Raw genomic sequence first — 18,274 nt, 5'->3', positions numbered from 1 at the left:
AACAATCTCCCAAAAATACCAAAATAACTCTAAGATCCCATATCACAATCTCCTAATCCTAGTTCAAACTTATCCTCTTAGCGGGGTAGTACAACTAACACAACGATGGCCACGATCGGTCTTTCTGGGTTTCCTGAAAATTATTTAAGTTCGGGGGTGAGACACTTCTTAGTAAGGGAAAATAAACTAAATACAACCGTGTAGCAACATGAATATTTGATGCAATTATACATATACAGTACATTTCATATACCTGAAAACATTCATCATATCATACTGAATAATCATATACTTTCGTATTTTCTAATTAATCATACAGTTCATAAAATGTTTGATATAACTGATAATACTGAAAATTCACCGAGGATGTATAGCTAGCTGATGTCATGTATTATCCCCCATGACGGGTTGTGTAGCCCGAAGGTGGGACCTGACAATGGCTGGCTGACCACTATCGAGTAAAAAATGTCTGTAAGTACGATGGGCCCACCACACCCTAGTCCGGACTACCAAGTGGACATCTACAACTCTACACTAAAAGTCACCTCGACTATCCATCTCCCACCCCCTTATGGGGTGGTTAGTACAAGTCTGAACATAATATCTGATGCAACAGTACCGTGCCCCTATAACTGAATTGAACTATTATCTGGCTTCTGATAATACGTAATACATGATAATATATAGTTTAACATAAATAGATTGATAGTGTGTTTTGTAATAACGTAAAAACATACGGCCTTGCGTCATTTACTTTCATATTTGTGGCCTTGCGCCAAAATCATACATACGACCTTGCGCCAAAATCATATATCATACACGACCTTGCGTCGGCTATCAATTACGACCTTGCGCTGAACATTCCATAAATATCGTTCTGAATAAATAATTCATTTATCATGTATTCGAAACCATAGTGTACTGCATTATCTCATAATCTGCAAAAACATGCTTTATTCGTAAAAATTCCATAACATAATACTTTTCAGGTAAAATAATATTCATGCCACATAATGCTGAATAAACTGTACATTCCATTCTAAAAATCATATTTCCTGGTATATCATACTAATATATATATATATATATACATTTCAACATAACAGCAGTATTTTCCTAAACATGAATTATTACCAATCTCTTCATATATATATTATACATGCTTCCTGAAAATAAATTTGCTGATAAATAATAATATAGTTTCCATGGAAAATAACTGTTTTAGTTTATTCCCTTACCTGACATTGAAAAGAAAGCCCCCCTAAAAATCCACTCGTCCTGCATCCGTAAGGTTCCCTGTTCAACACCCTGAATTCAACAACTCACATAATTAAATTTCAGTATTTTTCCATGAATAACATTTCCCATAACTATGGTAAGACCAAATTTTGCATAAAAAGTCTTACCTCAACTCAGGAATGAATTTCAACTCAGTCATACCAACGATCTGCTCTGGTAAATTTGGAGAGAACTTCCCTAAGAGCGTTGTGGTGTCCTCAGATCATCAATCTGGTGAAAGACAGAGCCGAAATCGAAGAGAGAGGAGAGAGAAATCGTAGGGAGGAAAGAGAGAGAGAGAGAGAGAGAGAGAGAGATTTTCACTGATTTTCCTGCGTAAAATCTGAGGTTTATACTATTTATAACATAGGCTTCGTCGACGAGCCACGTCACCTCATTGACGAGGTTAAGAGGCAATTCGTCGATGAACTCTCCCCTTTGTCGACTAAATTTAGACGTCCAAAAATCCTTTCGGTATCTTTTCGTCGACGAAATACACCTTCGTTGACGAGCTCATAATGCAATGTCGTTGACGAAGCCTGCTGTTGCTTTATATATTTTTACATTTTCCTCTCTCTCTCTCTCTCTCTCTCTCTCTCATTATTTAAATGCCATTATTCTTCAGGTCATTACATTCTCTCCTTCTTATAAAATTTCGTCTTCGAAATTTACTATTCATATAATTCATCATCCCTTAAGGCAAAATGATTTACTTATTTTATTACCTACCCTCACTTATGGCGGAGGAATACCGTGGTTACATTTCAAGTCCTGGGAGATTACATATACCAAAAGAAAATTTCCCCCAAGACTAAAATACCACTTACTAACTAAAGTATTACATGTACTTGCAAAAAAAATACTACATATTTACTTACATTTCCTAATTACATCTGAACTTCTTAGAACAATTACGGGTACTTCTGTCTGATCTGTTCCTCAAGCTCCCAAGAAGCCTCTTATACCGCATGATTCCTCCATAGAACCTTTACTAGAGGAATCTTTTTATTACGTAATTCCTGTTCTCTTCTATCCAATATCTGCACTGGCACCTCCTCATAGACTAGTGAATCACTGAGCTCTAATTCACCATAATCGATAATATGAGAAGGCTCTGGGACGTATTTTCTCAACATAAAAACGTGGAATATGTCATGCATCCTGGATAGCATAGGCGGTAAAACTAACTTGTAGGCAATCAGTCCTACCTTCTCTAAAATATCAAATGGGCCGATGAACCTAGGGCTAAGTTTACCCTTCCTTTTAAACCCCATAACCTTTTTTAACGGAGCTATCTTAAGAAATATATGATCATCAATATCAAATTCTAAATTCCTGCGATTATTGGCATAACTTTTTTGTCGGCTCTAAGTTGTATTGATTCTATCCCTGATAAGTCGAACTTTATCGTACGCCTACTGCACAAGCTCTGGTCCCACAACTCGCCGCTTACCCATCTCGTTCCAATACAAAGGAGATCAACATCTCCTACTATACAAAGCCTCAAAAGGTGCCATGTCAATGCTGGCCTAATAATTGTTATTATATGCGAACTCTACCAGCGGCATGAACTGAGTCCAACTACCCCCAAAGTCTAGTATGCACGCTCGGAGCATATCTTCTAGTATCTGTATCATCCTCTCAATTTGCCCGTCTAACTGAGGATGGAATGTCATGCTAAACGATAGCTGAGACCCTAAAGTTTCCTGCAAACTTCTCTAGAAACGTGACATGAAACGCGGGTCTTGATCTGACACAATAGATACTGACACCCCGTGAGAACGAACTATCTCCTGAATATAAATCTCCGCCAAACAGTTGAGGGAGTAGCTGATCCTGATAGGGAGGAAATGGGTGGTCTTAGTCAATCGATCTACTATCACCTAGATTGCATTCTAGTCATGCGACGTCAACGGTAGCCCTGAGACATAATCCATAGATATATAGTTCCACTTCCACCAATAAAACTCTCGCACATCCCTGTATATTTTCGCATTACCGGGATGAACTGTATACAAAGATTTGTTAGCCTCCACCAAAATAGCCTTCTTGATGTCAGCATCGACAGGAACACATAACTTGGAGCGGAACCGCAAAGCTCCGTCATCTGAAATGCAGAATTCCTCTCCCTAACCAGTATGCACTCTATCCTCTGCTAATTTTGGATCTTCTTTCTGAGCGGCTTTAATTCTTTCCTGCAGAGTAGGATGCACTACTAAAATGGCGGTACATGTTGAAGGATTACTCTCAATCAATTTGATGTTGAGTCTCTCTAGATCCATCATGATTGAATGCTGGATGCCCATAGCCGCCAATGCTAGTTCCCTAGACTTCCTGCTCAGTGCATAAGCTACCACATTTGCTTTCCCTAGGTGGTAACTGATAGTATAATCATAATCCTTAATTAACTCTAAACACTTTCTCTGTCTCATATTCAATTCCTTCTAAGTGAAAAAGTACTTCAAACTCTTATGGTCAGAGAAAATCTCACACTGCTTGCCGTACAGGTAATGCCTCCAAATTTTCAATGCGTGTATCACTGTAGTCAGTTCAAGATCATGGGTAGGGTAGTTCTTCTCATACTTTTTCAACTGTCTGGACACATACACCACCACCCTGCCATGCTGCATCAATACACAGCCAAGTCCCTTCAAGGAAGAATCACTGTAAATGACATAACCTTCACCCCCTGATGGGATGATCAGTACTGGTGCTATGACTAGCCTCTACTTCAATTCTTGAAAACTCTGATCATAGCTTTCGTCCCATTCAAATATGAAATTCTTCCTAGTCAGTCGTGTCAGAGGCCCTAATAATGCTGAGAGCCCCTCAACAAAACGATGATAACCGGCTAACCCCAAGAAACTTCTGACCTCCTGGATGTTCCTAGGTCTAGCCCAATTCACTACCGCTTCAATCTTACTAGGATCCACTGAAATTCCATGTCCTAAGCTAACATGCCTAAAAAACACAACTTTCTCGAGCTAGAACTCACATTTACTAAACTTGACTTTCAACTTCTTTTCTCTGAGCGTCTGCAAAACTTACCTCAAATGCACCTTATGCTCCTCATAGCCCCTCTAATATACCAGTACATCATCAATAAAAATAACAACAAACTGATCTAAATATGGATGGAAGATCCTATTCATCAAATCCATAGATATCATATGAGCATTTGTCAGACCAAATGACATAACAAGGAACTCATAATGCCCATATTTGGTCCTGAAAGCCGTCTTCGATACATCTTCTGCTCTTACCTTTACTTGATGGTAACCTGATCTGAGGTTGATCTTAGAATATACCCGTGTATCCTGGAGCTGATCAAACAAGTCATTGATACAGGGTAGAAGATACTTATTCTTGATGGTCACTTTATTAATCTCCCTATAATCTATACACATCCTCATAAACTCATCCTTCTTCTTTACAAATAATACTAGAGCTCGCCATGGAGATACACTAGGTCATATGAAACCCTTATCAAGTAAATCCTGCAACTAATCTTTCAGTTCTGCCAATTCTGCTGGTGCCATTCGATACGGTGCTTTAGAGATCGGCGCTGTACCTGGAAGTAGATCGATAGGAAAATCTACCTCACGATTAGGTGGCAAACCCGAAAATTCATTTAGAAACATATCTGTAAATTGTTTCACCACTGGCATATTAATAAGCTTCATTTCATTCTCCGTCATTTCTTTCACAAAGGCTACAAATTCTCGACAACCACTCAAGAGCGGCCTCCTCGCCTGAACAGCTAAGACCATCCAAGGTAGAGATTGCACTCGTGACCCTATAAATCTAAATTCTAGTTTTCCTAGAGGTCTGAATATCACTTCTTTTGCACGACAGTCTATAATGGTAGAATTAGCTGCTAGCCAATCCATGCCGAAGATGATATCAAACCCATGCATATCCAGCACCACCAAATCAGCAGATAAAATTCTCTCCTGAACATCAACTAGACAACCACGGAGCATCCTACTACATCTTATCACTGAACCGGTCAGTGTAGCCACTAATAATTCAATATCTAGAGATTGTGTTTCAGCCCCACACAATTTAACGCATCCCACAGATACAAACGAGTGTGTGGCCTTGGAGTCAAAAAGTGCAATAACCTTAAATAAAAATATATTAACCGTACCTGTCACCACGTCGCCGACCGTATCAGCATCACTCGACGTCAGAGCAAAGACCCTAGCTAGAGCCATAATCCCCTGCTCGCCTCCACGTGGTGCCTGATAACCTCCTCAACCAGGTCTAGGAGCAGGAGCAGCACCAATCTGAGCCTGGAAATCCCTCATCACATGCCCTGGCTCCCCATCGGTAGCAAACCCCTCGCTTGGAACGACACTCCCCCATGTGTCTCTTCCCACAAGTTGGGCAACCTGGAAGTGGTTGCATACCCTGAAAACCTTGAATCCATGCCTCCTGCCTCCGATCTCTATAGTAGCCACCTCTCTTCCATGAATCATGATCGACTCCCCGCTGGGAACTGGAAAGCGCGGATCTCTTCTTCTGTATCTGCTCCTCTGCCTTTAACCGCTCTTCAATCTTTGCTATGGTGGTCCTATCTACCAGTTTAGAAAAATCCTATAACTTCAGCATCGAAACATGTTTATATATTTCCATCCTTAGGCCTCTTTCAAATTGCCGCACCTTTTTCGCCTCATCTGGAATAATGTGCGGGGTGAAGCGAGATAGTTTGATAGAATTCGTTGCATACTACTGTACGGTTTACTGTCCTTGTTTCAGATTCAGAAACTCCTCTATCTTAACTTCCTTGGACAAGGCTGGAAAATAACCATCCAAGAATATCTCCTTAAACCGCTCCCATGACATCTCCACAAGTACTGTCCTCTGGTGCTCTAAGAGTTTCACTGCCGTCCAGCATCTCTCGGCCTCTCCAGTCAATTTATATGTAGCAAACAATACCCTCTGTTCCTCTGTACACTGCAACACTGCAAATATTTTCTCTATCTCCTACATCCAGTTTTCAGTGACTGTAGGATCAGTTCCTCCTGAGAAAGCTGGAGGATTCATCTTAATGAATTTTTCGATTGAGCTACTGTGGCCTACCGACGGACGACCCTGTTCCCTTGAGCTCATAGCAATTTCGGCCATGACTTGTTGTGCCACGTTGCGTAAAACTACATTTGAATCTTCACCCGCAGTGCCTGAGGGCCCAACACCCTCATTTCCACTAGCATGGGCACTACTACCACCAGAGTCCATCCTGAAAAACAAATAACTTATCTTAGAACCCTATCACCATAACATATCATCCAACTAGTATATTATTTCCTTAATTAATTCATCACTCCTGATCTTAATTCAAGGTTCAATCCTACAACCTAAATACCCAACCTGATGATAGTTTACCATGACTTTCCTGAAATTGTCACCTCAGGAAAATCACACAAACTACCACAGGAATCCTGCATCTAGATTACAAAACCAGACCTTAAATTCCCTTATCCTATACTTTGGTATTATAACTGCTGCATTCTAGAGTCTGCAGAACCTAGCATCCTAGGCTCTGATACCAAACTGTAATGATTTGCTTATCTTATCATAAAATAAAAACATAATAAATAAAATAGACAATCCGAACCCGAGGGTAACGGGGACACATATGAAATTCACAGCGGAAACCTAAGCAGCAGTAAATGCAAATCACATTCTCAACCACACAATACACAATACCAGAGTCAACTATAATCCCAAAACATTTTATTTATATACAATCTCCCAAAAATACAAAAATAACTCTAGGATTTTATATTACATTCTCCTGATCCTAGTTCAAACTTATCCTTCTAGCGGGGTAGTACAACTAACTCAACGATGGCCACGATTCGCCGGTCTTTCTGGGTTTCCTGAAAATTATTTAAGTTTGGGGGTGAGACACTTCTCAGTAAGAGAAAATAAACTAAATACATCCGTGTGACAACATGAATATTTGATGCAATTATACATATACAGTACATTTCATATACCTGAAAACATTCATCATATCATACTGAATAATCATATACTTTCGTATTTTCTAATAAATCATATAGTTCATAAAATGTCTGATATAACTGATAATACTAAAAATTCACCCAGCATGTATAGCTAGTTGATGTCATGTATTACCCCCATGATGGGTTATGCAGCCTGAAGGTAGGACCCGACAATGACTAGCCTACCACTGCCGAGTCAAAAATTTCTATAAGTACGATGGGCCTACCACATCCTAATCCGGACTGCCAAGTGGACATCTATAACTCTACACTGAAAGCCACATCGACTATCCATCTCCCACCCCCTTGTGGGGTGGTTAGTACAAGTTTGTAAATAATATTTGATTTGTATAGCAATGGTACCGTGTCCCTATAACTGAACTGAAATATCATCCGGGTTCTGATAATACATAATACATGATAATATACAGTTTAACGTAAATAGATTGATAGCATATTCTGTAATAACGTAAAAACATACGGCTTTGCACCATTTACTTTCATATATGTGGCTTTATGCCAAAATCATACATACGACCTTGCACCGAAATCATATATTATACATGGCCTTGCGCCGAAAATTCCATAAATATCGTTCTGAATAAATAATTCATTTATCATGTATTTGAAACCATAATGTACTGCATTATCTCATAATCTGCAAAAACATGCTTTATTCGTAAAATTTCCATAACATAATACTTTTCAGGTAAAATAATATTCATGCAAATATAAACTAATACTAGTAAAAGCTGGAAAGTTAGAGAGAGAACCTCTCCCTTCTCTCTAGGAAGGTGCTTTCCCGCGGAAGCTAAGGCTTCATCGTGTGTTTGATGCTTGAATCTGGAAGGGATTGTTGTGTGTAATCTAATCGAAGGTTGCTGGAAGCTTGATCTTCCTTTCAGATAGCGTGTGGAAGATTATTGGAGTGCGGTGTTCAAATTTTTGGGTTTCCCGCCTGATGTGGTTTTAAATTTGAACATCCCCTGGTTGATGGCTAGTGGTTCAAAGAGTTGGGTTAAAGTTGTAATGGAAAGCAAAGAAGGTAGGAAGGAAATGATTGAGAATGCTCTTATATTTATTGTTGCTAAAGGGGGCAGTGGGTCACAAAAAAGGATTTTGAAATAATCGTAGAGTATGAAAGACTCGAGGAAGAGGCAGAGAAAAGATTTCTGGAGTAGCGCAAGCCTTTTGCCGCCCACATCACTGTTTGATAGCCTACAGAACAAGCGAAATGAGCATGCAAGCCCATTGGAATACTTGAGGAAGTCTGAAATGACCGGGGAACAGATTCAGCCTACCCTGATGGTATTGAATGAAAGGATAATGGAATCACTTGGACTTGTGGGAAGTGAGGAGTCCTCGAAGAGATGTATGAACGAAAATGAAAATAACAAGAAGCAATCATGGGGAGATAGGGTGGAGGAGGATTTTGTTAGTGTGGAATCTAATGCCCCGGCTGACCAAGATGAAGGTTTGAAGGAGAAAAATAATGGAAAGAAGGTGAATGAAGAAAGAACAATGGTGAGGAACAACAAAAGGGTGCCCTGGTCAGAGCTATTTGTGAACAATAGGAACCCTAGTTGTTGTACTGCCATTCCTGTGTTCCAGACAGATGGTAGTGGAGTGAAACTAAAGATGATTGATTTATCTCAACCGGAAGACTCATACCAGAAGTGTCTTGTGGGCTACTTTGCTGGGAAATTCCCTGGTAAGGATTCTTTGAGTTCTTTGGTTAATTCGTGGACAGTTAAGGTTAACTATATTAAGCATGCAGATGGGTGGGTAGTATTCAAGTTTCAGAAGGAAGATGATCTGGAAGAGATATTGCAGTAGGCACCTTATGTGATTCATGGTAGGACTTTATTTATGAAAAAGATGCTTAAGATGTTCCAATTTGGATTTGAGCACATGTCCACTTTACCTGTTTGGGTTCAATTAAGGAACCTACCAATAAAGATGTGGAATCTGATGGCCTTGGGTAGGATATGTTTTGAGCTGGGTAAGCCGATATGTGCTGATAAGTTAACTATGATACAAGCCAGAATATCTTGTGCCAGAGTGCTTGTGGAGATAGATGTTGCGAAGGAGATTAAATATTCAGTTAAGGTATTCCTCCCTGATGATGAGGAAATGGTACAGGAGGTTGTATATAAGAACCTGCCTGTACTCACTATAAGTATGTTGGGCACACAGTTAATTTTTGTGGAAGTAAGAAAAGGAATGTAGAAATAGCAAAGCCAAAGGAAGTGGAAAGCAACATGCCAGGGTCAGGATGCCATAATGGTAATAATTTGAATAATAAACAGGTAAAGGGAGATAAATGAAAAGAGAAGGTGGGGAATTCTGAATGTTTGGCTGACACATCTGATGGGTATTTTTCTGATCCATTTGTGGGGCTTTGCCAGTCTAGTTGGGTTATAGAAAGATGAATCGGGTATGTGATTTATTCCCTGAAGTTGATTGTTTGAGCATTCAGTCTTCTTTGATGAAGGAGAGGATTGGGGAGGCTTGTAATACTACTTTGGGGGGGGGGGGTCCTTAACACTGGCCTTGATGCTTTGGTTCCTGATGATTCTCGAAATGCTAGGCTACAGGGAGGTGGATCTGTTGGTACTCCTATAGATTTTCAAAGGGATTCTGGGCTTGGGACTAGAGGCAATGATATAGAAGTGGAATACCATCTTGATCCATGTCGGATTGAGTACCAGCAAGTGGTATGTGCTTTATAGGCTAGTGGTGGTACCAAAGTTGGTTGTCCAAGTCAAACTAATAGAGCCAAAAATGAAGGAAGTACTGCTGTCAAGAACAAAAAAAATGGGAAGAAAGGAGGTGGTCCAACCCAACAAACTAAAAAAGGGGGGCCTGGCCCTCATCATGCACAATGAAGACGGCTATATGGAATATAAGGGGCCTTAATATGCCCCTAAAACAAAAAGGGATCGAGGATCTCATTAGGAAAAATAAATTGGATATTATGGAGATTTTGGAAACAAAACTATCTATGGAAAGATTGGAAAAAATGATGAGTAGGAAATTCAGTTTGTGGGAACAAGTCAATAATTTTGAGTTACACAGGGCTGGAAGAATCCTAATTCTTTGGAATCCTCAAAAGGTGAAGATGCAGGTATGCCTTAAAAGTGAGCAAGCCATACACTGCTTGGTTAAATTCTAGGTAACATCGAATGAATGCCTTATGAGTTTCATCTATGGATTTAATACAATAGTTGCTAGAAGACCATTATGGATGGACATTACCTAAACTGGTTTTGCCTTTACTAGACCTTGGATGCTGTTAGGAGATTTTAACTGTGTTTTGAATAATGAGGAGAAAATAAATGGGGTACCTGTGTTAGTATACGATATGAAAGACATAAGTGAATGTTTCAATGTTGCTGGCTTGACTGACTTGAAATCCTCAGGTTGTTTTCTTACCTAGTCTAATGGGAGAGTGTGGTGTAAACTTGACAGAGTAATGGTAAATTAGGCTTGGTATTTGAATGGATGGAATACTCAGGTCCACTACCAGTTTCCTGGTAGTCTGTATGATCACTCAGTTTTTTTGGTTTCCTTGTTTATTGAACTGGAGTTGAGAAGACTTCCTTTCAAGTTCTTTAATATGTGGACAATCCACCCCGAATTCCAGGAGAGAGGTAAAGAAGTTTAGCAGGGAAGCTATGACGGGTGTGGACAGTTCTGTTTTGTTAGGAAACTTCAAGCTTTGAAGAAGCCATTAAGATCCCTGAATGCTTGCCACTTCTCCCATATCTCAGTCCGAGCTGAGAAGGCAAGTGATGAACTCTTGGAAATTCAGAGCAAGTTACATGATGATCCTACTTGCCTCCAATTGCAAAATGAATTGTATAATAAGAAAGGTATAACAGGTAAGGTTGGAGAATGCTAATAGGATGTTCTTATCCCAAGTGGCTAAGTGTAAGTTCTTAAGGTATAATGATAGGAACTCTTCTTTCTTCCATGCTCTATTGTGAAGGAACAAATGCAGGAATCATATATCTGTTGTTATGAAACAGAATGGTGAGCTTACAAAGTCATATGATCAGGTGGCATTTGAGTTTGTGACTTTCTACTCTCAACTTCTGGGCATTGAAGATAGTTGTTCAAATTTAAATACCTAGGTGATAAAAAGGGGAGCTGTGTTAAATGAAACAAGAAGGAATGACATGTTAAGACCTATATCAAAGGAGGAGATAAAAGAGGCTTTGTTCAGTATTGGGAATGATAAAGCTCCAGGTCCTGATGGTTACTCTATAGGTTTCTATAAGAAGGCTTGGAATACCATTGGTCATGAATTCTGTTTAGCAGTAAAGGAGTTCTTTCAGAGTGGCAAACTGTTAAAACAGATAAATCATACTTCTATTGTTTTAATCCCTAAGACTAGTCATGCAAGTACAGTGAGTGATTATCGACCAATATCCTGCTGCAATGTTCTGTACAAAGTTATTGCTAAATTGATATATGGTAGAATTAAACCATGTTTGGAAGACCTGATAAACCCAGCCCAAGCAGCGTTTGTCAAAGGGAGAAATATGGTGGAAAATATATATCTGGTGCAGGAACTAATAAGAGGATACAAAAGGAAAAGAATATCCCCTCGATGCCTACTGAAAATTGATTTGAAAAAGGCTTATGACTCTGTTTTGTGCGCTTTCCTGAAGGATATGTTGGTGAATTTAAATTTTCCTGCTCAAATGATCACTTGGATCATGGAGTGTGTCTCAACTGCTTCCTTCTCTGTATCATTGAATGGGAGGTTGAATGGATTTTTCAAGGGCAGGAAGGGTCTTAGGCAAGGTGGTCCTTTATCACCCCTGCTTTTTGTTATTTGTGTGGAGTACTTGTCGAGGCTACTCAAATCCTTAGAGGTTAAAGTTAGATTTAAATCCCATTCCAAATGTGATGAATTGAAGATTACACACTTGGCCTTTGCCGATGATCCCATGCTGTTCTCTAAGGGAGATGCTGTTTCAGTAAATTATCTAATGGATTGCTGGAAGGAGTTTTCTTAGTGCTCTGGTATTCAGCAAATTGTTTGAAATCAAACCTTTATCAAGCTGGTATAAAGCCATGAGACTTGGAGATTATTTTAAATCAAACAGGATTCAAAGAGGGTGAATTTCCTTTCAGATACCTGGGAGTTCCACTACTGTCATCTAAACTGAATGTTGCCCATTACAGGCCTTTGATTGATCAAATTGCTGGGTTGTTTAAGGGGTGGCCTGGGCACAATTTCACTTATGCTAGTAGATTAGAAATAATTAATTCAATTGTCCAAGGGATAGAATGTTTTTGGCTTGCCATTTTTCCAATTCCAGGGAATGTTCTAAACCAAGTAATCAAGTTGTGCCGAGTATTCCTGTGGGGTGGTAGGAGAAAGCCCTTGGTTGCTTGGAGGGAAATCTTTGAGCCAAAACAAGAAGGTGGCTTGGGAGTGGTTGACCTCAAGACATGGAACAGAGCACTATTGACTAAAGCATTGTGGAATGTTCAAGCTAAAAAGGATAGTTTATGGACAAAATGGATCCATCAATTTTACTTGAAGGAGGTTGAAATCTGGTATGCTGTAGCTAAAAAAGATGACTCCCCCCTATTCAAAAGTTTGGTTGAAATCAAAGACCAACTGGTGCTGAATTCTTGGAGTGCGGCCGCACCCATAGAAAATATGGAAAGAATGGGAAGTGGTTCGCATACACTCTATGATTTCTGGACGGAGAAGAGTCAAAAAATGCCATGTAAAAAAAACTATCGGGTATAATGGAATTTCCCCGAAGTATGCCTTTTGCTTATGGCTGGGATGGAAGGGAAAGCTCCCAACTTGTGACAAGATACAAGGAGTAGAGATTGACTTGACTTAAGATGTACCTTCTGTAAAAGGGATATGGAGACACTCGAACACCTTTTCTTCGGTTGTAAATACTCGGCTGAACTGTGAGGTAGCATAAGAAAGTGGATTGGAATTAAAAGGGCTATGACTTCAATCAGGGCAGCGGTGAAATGGTTACATAAAGAAGCAAAAGGCAATGAAGTTCACTCAGCTGGGAAGAAAATTGGCTTGGCTACTACTATTTATTTTATTTGGCACTCTAGAAATAGGAATAGATTTGATAATCATGTAATACCTCCTGAAATTAGGAATAACTTCCCAAGAGGGGGGGGGGGTGAATTGGATTTTTTTTTAATTTTAATGATTTTTAAGCTTATGCTTATAATATCTGAAAAACAACAATCAACGAATGATAAACACACCTAAAAATATTGATATTTAAATTCACAAGTCAATTAATGAAATCAAAGTAACTCAATCACTTAACCAAGAATATTAGAGCTTTTTTTGATTTCCTTGTAAGCTTTTAGTATGCACTTCTCTTGATCAAGATTTCTGCAGATTAACCAACATACTCCCTTTTGGGTTTTCGCAAACGGTTAAACAAAACGTACTTTCTAAATAGCAAGAGTCTTTGTCTCTTTCTCACTTAAAAACCTGCAACCTGCACTTTTAAAAACATACAAAAACAACAAGTACAAAATATAAAGTAAAGCAAAGAGAAAGACACAAGATTTTTTACGAGGTTCGGCTTCAACACAGCCTACGTCCTCGCCCTTGGCAAAACACCGAAGGGTTCCATTATAGCAGTTTCATTACCGGGTGGAACAAAACCTGTTTACAACTACTCCTTTAGACAAGGCTAGAACTCGCCTTCTCCAAATAATATGACCTTGTTTGGTCAACGATCCAACAACCTGGTATCATCCAAAATCTACAAGAGAAATATCAAAAGCTGGTGTACAAGAGAAGCTCACACAAAGAGCAGATTAGTACAAATCAAAACTATGTACTTCAAAAGATAAAATATCAAGAATGAAATAAACTTTTGAAACTTTTCAAAGAATTCACCAAAATCCTTTTCTCCAGATGAGAAATTAGTAATTCTTCAGGATTTGATGAGTTAGAATATCAGAACAACAGTACTTTCAACTTTGCAAGAGATTGATCAAGAGATTTTGAGAGCAAGAGAGCTTTGAGAGAATTTCAATGCTTGGGATGATTTTTTTATTCTCAAAACACATATATTTATAGGCTTTTAAACAAGTTTCCTTGTTGCAAAAGTTTCCTTAAAGAGTTTCCTAAGTTGTTAGAAAATTTAGGGTTTAAACGGCTATAATTTTAAAAAATAAGATTTTTAAAATTTTGCCCGTTGAACAGTGTTTAGACGTATGAGGATTCGAGGTCAGATGTATGAAGTTCCTAAAACCCTTTAAAAATAGAACTAGATATAGGGTCAGATGTCTGAAGTCAGGATTCAGACGTCTGAGGTTCTAGGTTCAAATGTCTGAAGTTGCGAGTTCAGACATCTGAACTGCTACTACCTCTTTCTGTCTTGTTTCATAAAATCTTCAAACGTCTGAAGTAATTCTTCAGATGTCTGAACTTGAAGTTTAGTCATCTAAAGTCTTCACTTCAGTCATCTGAACTGAAAAGTTCAAACATCTGAACTACCAAGATCCTGTTTTTTTAGAATATATTTATTTTAAAAACTATTTTACTCTCTTATGATCTTTATAAAACTTGATTCAATATACTTAAATAGGTCCTTAAATCTTTATAACCTCTTGAAAAAGTTTCAAAATATATTTCAAATGATATTTTAACTTTTGAAATACTTACAAATATGTTTCCTAAGCTTTCATAAGACATGCTTGAGTTCTCTCTCATGCTTTGCTCTTGAGATTCTTTGAAAAATTTGCTTGAGCTTCAAATATATTAGACTCTCTTTGGATCATTGAGAAGTTGTCTTATACTTGACTTATACTTGATCTCCTCTTAAATCATACTTGACTTATACTTGAACTTGCTTGAACCACACTTGATCCATATTTTCTGAAACACCAAAACTCAACCTTTTCAAGTTAAATCATCCTTTGCAAGTTAAATCATCCTTTGTTTTTTATCACCAAAACCAATTGAAAGGCCTTGTTAGGCCAACAATCTCCCCCATTTTTTATGATGACAAACAAGGAGTAAAGATAAAGGTTTTAGATGAAAAGAATTACTGCCCCTTACTATGACCATTAACAAGCAAAGAAAAATACTTCCCCTTACTATAAGCCATAGAAAGTTTTATCATATATCCATGTTAATTTTTCACATATAGCCAAGAACAAAGTTCTCATGTAAATTCATATATTCACATATGTCCATATGTGTTAGTTTTAAAAAAAATTATATCAAATTCATCAAGTTCACATATGGTTTATTAAGATATGTTGCAGTTCATTCATCAAGATCAAGTTCACATGTGTCATTTATCCATTAGCCTGAAAGTTCATTTACTTTTACTTTTTCTTTATCTTTACTAAGCATAAGCACTCTCTCTCCCCCTTTTTCATTAGTCAAAAAGAGTAATACAATTATAAAGAACCATCAAACATCAGTAAAAAGATAATATATATATATATATATATATATATATATATGTTCCATACAACAAAAAGTTACATTTTAGCATGTTTTCAGACAACTTGAGGTACATAAGTTTTGAGTATTTATGACCAAAAAAAAGTTACATAAAAACCTAAACTAGATAACTTCTAGCTTTCCTAGTTTTCTTCTTCAGAGCCATCTCCTTTCTTTTCTTCTTCTTCTTCTTCTTCAGTACCTTCTTCTTCAGTATTCCCTTCATCATCTTCTTCTTCTTCTTCTTCTTCTTCTTCTTCTTCTTCTTCTTCTTCTTCTTCAGAATTTCCTTCTTTTTCTGTAGAATCATCATCATCATCATCATCATCTCCACTCTGAGGAGCAGAGCTAATGTCAATGGGATCACTTCCCTTAGAGGATTTGGCATGATATTGTTCTATATGAGTGACCTGTTTGTCAAGTGATGTGACCTTTTCTTTGATATTTTGAAGTCCAGTGCGTACTTCAAAGGAAAAACTAGAGAAATCCTTTTGAAAGGATAAGAACCAAGAAGGTGTATCTAGAGATGAGCCAAGTTCTTGTGTGGAAGAAGATTGAGCAGTTGTTCATACTGGTGCAGAGGTTGAGGCTGAGGCTGAGGCTGAAGCTGAAGCTGCTGCAGTTGCAGGTGGTGCATGTGTAGTCCTTGCAGCTTTCAAATACCATCTGGAACTTCCCTTGTCATATCCCATTTGCTTGAGAGAAGTTTCATTAAAAAGATCATATCTAGTTCTTTTTATGAAAAACTTAGAAATATTGGTAATGTTACGATGAGTAAAGAGAAGAGTAAGAATTCCTCCATAAGGAAGAATGACTCGATTTGATTCCAACTTGGTCCACATCTAGCAAACAATCAAACTAGCCAAGTCTAGTTTCTTGCCCTTAAGCAAACACCAAAGAACAAAGCATTCGATATAAAAAAGATGATCAAAAGAGCCTTGTTTTGGTATGATATTGTTTGAAACTAGTTTATGGAGAATCTGGCCTTTTAAATTCAGTTATTTATACAATGGAGGATGTGTAAAATAAACAGGTTCTTTTTTCATGATCAGTGGAAGAAAAGCTTCAGGAGTGAATCCTTGTTCTAGGATCCAAGATTGAGTAAATATAGGATAATTAAACTCTCCTGGAGTAATTTTGAAAATAGGAGATAATATTTCAGAATTCAACAGTATTTTGTTTCCTTTAACTTCTAAAGAAAAAAATCCCATCTTCATATGTCATATTTGCATAGAAAATTTTCACCAAATGAGGAAAACAACCTTTGGGTTGTTGAGTGATGAAATCAAGCCAACCTATGTCATGAAATAATGAAAGGATATTTGGAAATTCAGTGATGAAGAAAGTTACATCCAAGATTTTACCTAAGAGTGGTTCTACAGAACTTAGAGAATTACGATAACAAAGTCGAGCTCGAGGAGCAACCAGCCATTTATCAATATCTTGAGTCTCCCTCCCTGATGAAGAACCCTTGTTTATAGTTTGCTTGATTTGAGGCATGGAGACACGAAATTTTGAATATCCTAGGTCTTGTATAATAAATATCTATAAGATAAAGGCCTCAGATTGAAGTGAGAATGAAAGAAAAAAGAGAGGAAGGTGTTCAGATGAATGAGGCAAATAACTTTAGAAGTCTGAAGTTAGGGTTTAGTGTACGAATAATATATAAACCCCGCGACTTCAGATGTCTGAAGATTATCTTCATATGTCTGAAGCTTTAAAAACCTGGAATTTTAAAAGTCAGTATGAGTTCAGACATCTGAAGTCCTAGGTTCAGTCATCTGAACCCTTCTGCCACAATGTTGAAACATCTAGGGTGTGAACATCAGACGTCTGAAGTGCATAAAATTATGAATTTTTACTTCTAATGCACTTCTCTATTATGGAAAAGCCCAAGTTCCCTCCTAATATGTATGAATCTTTCTTCACTTAGAGGTTTTGTAAAAATATCAGCCCATTGATCACTTGTATTTATAAATTCAAGAATTATATCTTCTTTTTGAACGTGATCTCTCAAAAAATGATGTCTTATGTCTATATGCTTAGTTATTGAGTGTGAAATTGGATTTTTAGATATGTTTATAGCACTTGTGTTATCACACTTTATTGGTATTATTTTATATTCTAAATAGAAATCTTTTAATTGTTGTTTTATATATAAGATTTGTGCACAACAACTTCCCGCTGCCACATATTCAGCTTCGGTGGTTGATAAAGGTATAGAATTTTGTTTCTTTGAGAAAAATGATACCAAGGATTGCCCTAAAAAGTGACATGTGCAACTTGTACTCTTTCTATCAATCTTACATCCGATATAATCAGCATCGGAATAACTTATTACATTAAAATCAGTATCCTTTGGATACCATAAACCTAGATCAAGTGATCCTACTAAGTATCTAAGAATTCTCTTGACGGTTGTTAAGTGAGATTCCTTGGAGGCTGATTGAAATCTAGCACACATACACACACTAAACATAATATCTGGCCTACTAGCAGTTAAATATAG

Source organism: Malania oleifera, chromosome 4, assembly GCF_029873635.1.
Source record: "Malania oleifera isolate guangnan ecotype guangnan chromosome 4, ASM2987363v1, whole genome shotgun sequence".
In the NCBI taxonomy this organism is placed as follows: Eukaryota; Viridiplantae; Streptophyta; class Magnoliopsida; order Santalales; family Ximeniaceae; genus Malania; species Malania oleifera.
The sequence above is the reverse complement of the archived record's forward strand: the minus strand, read 5'-3'. Positions refer to the sequence as shown.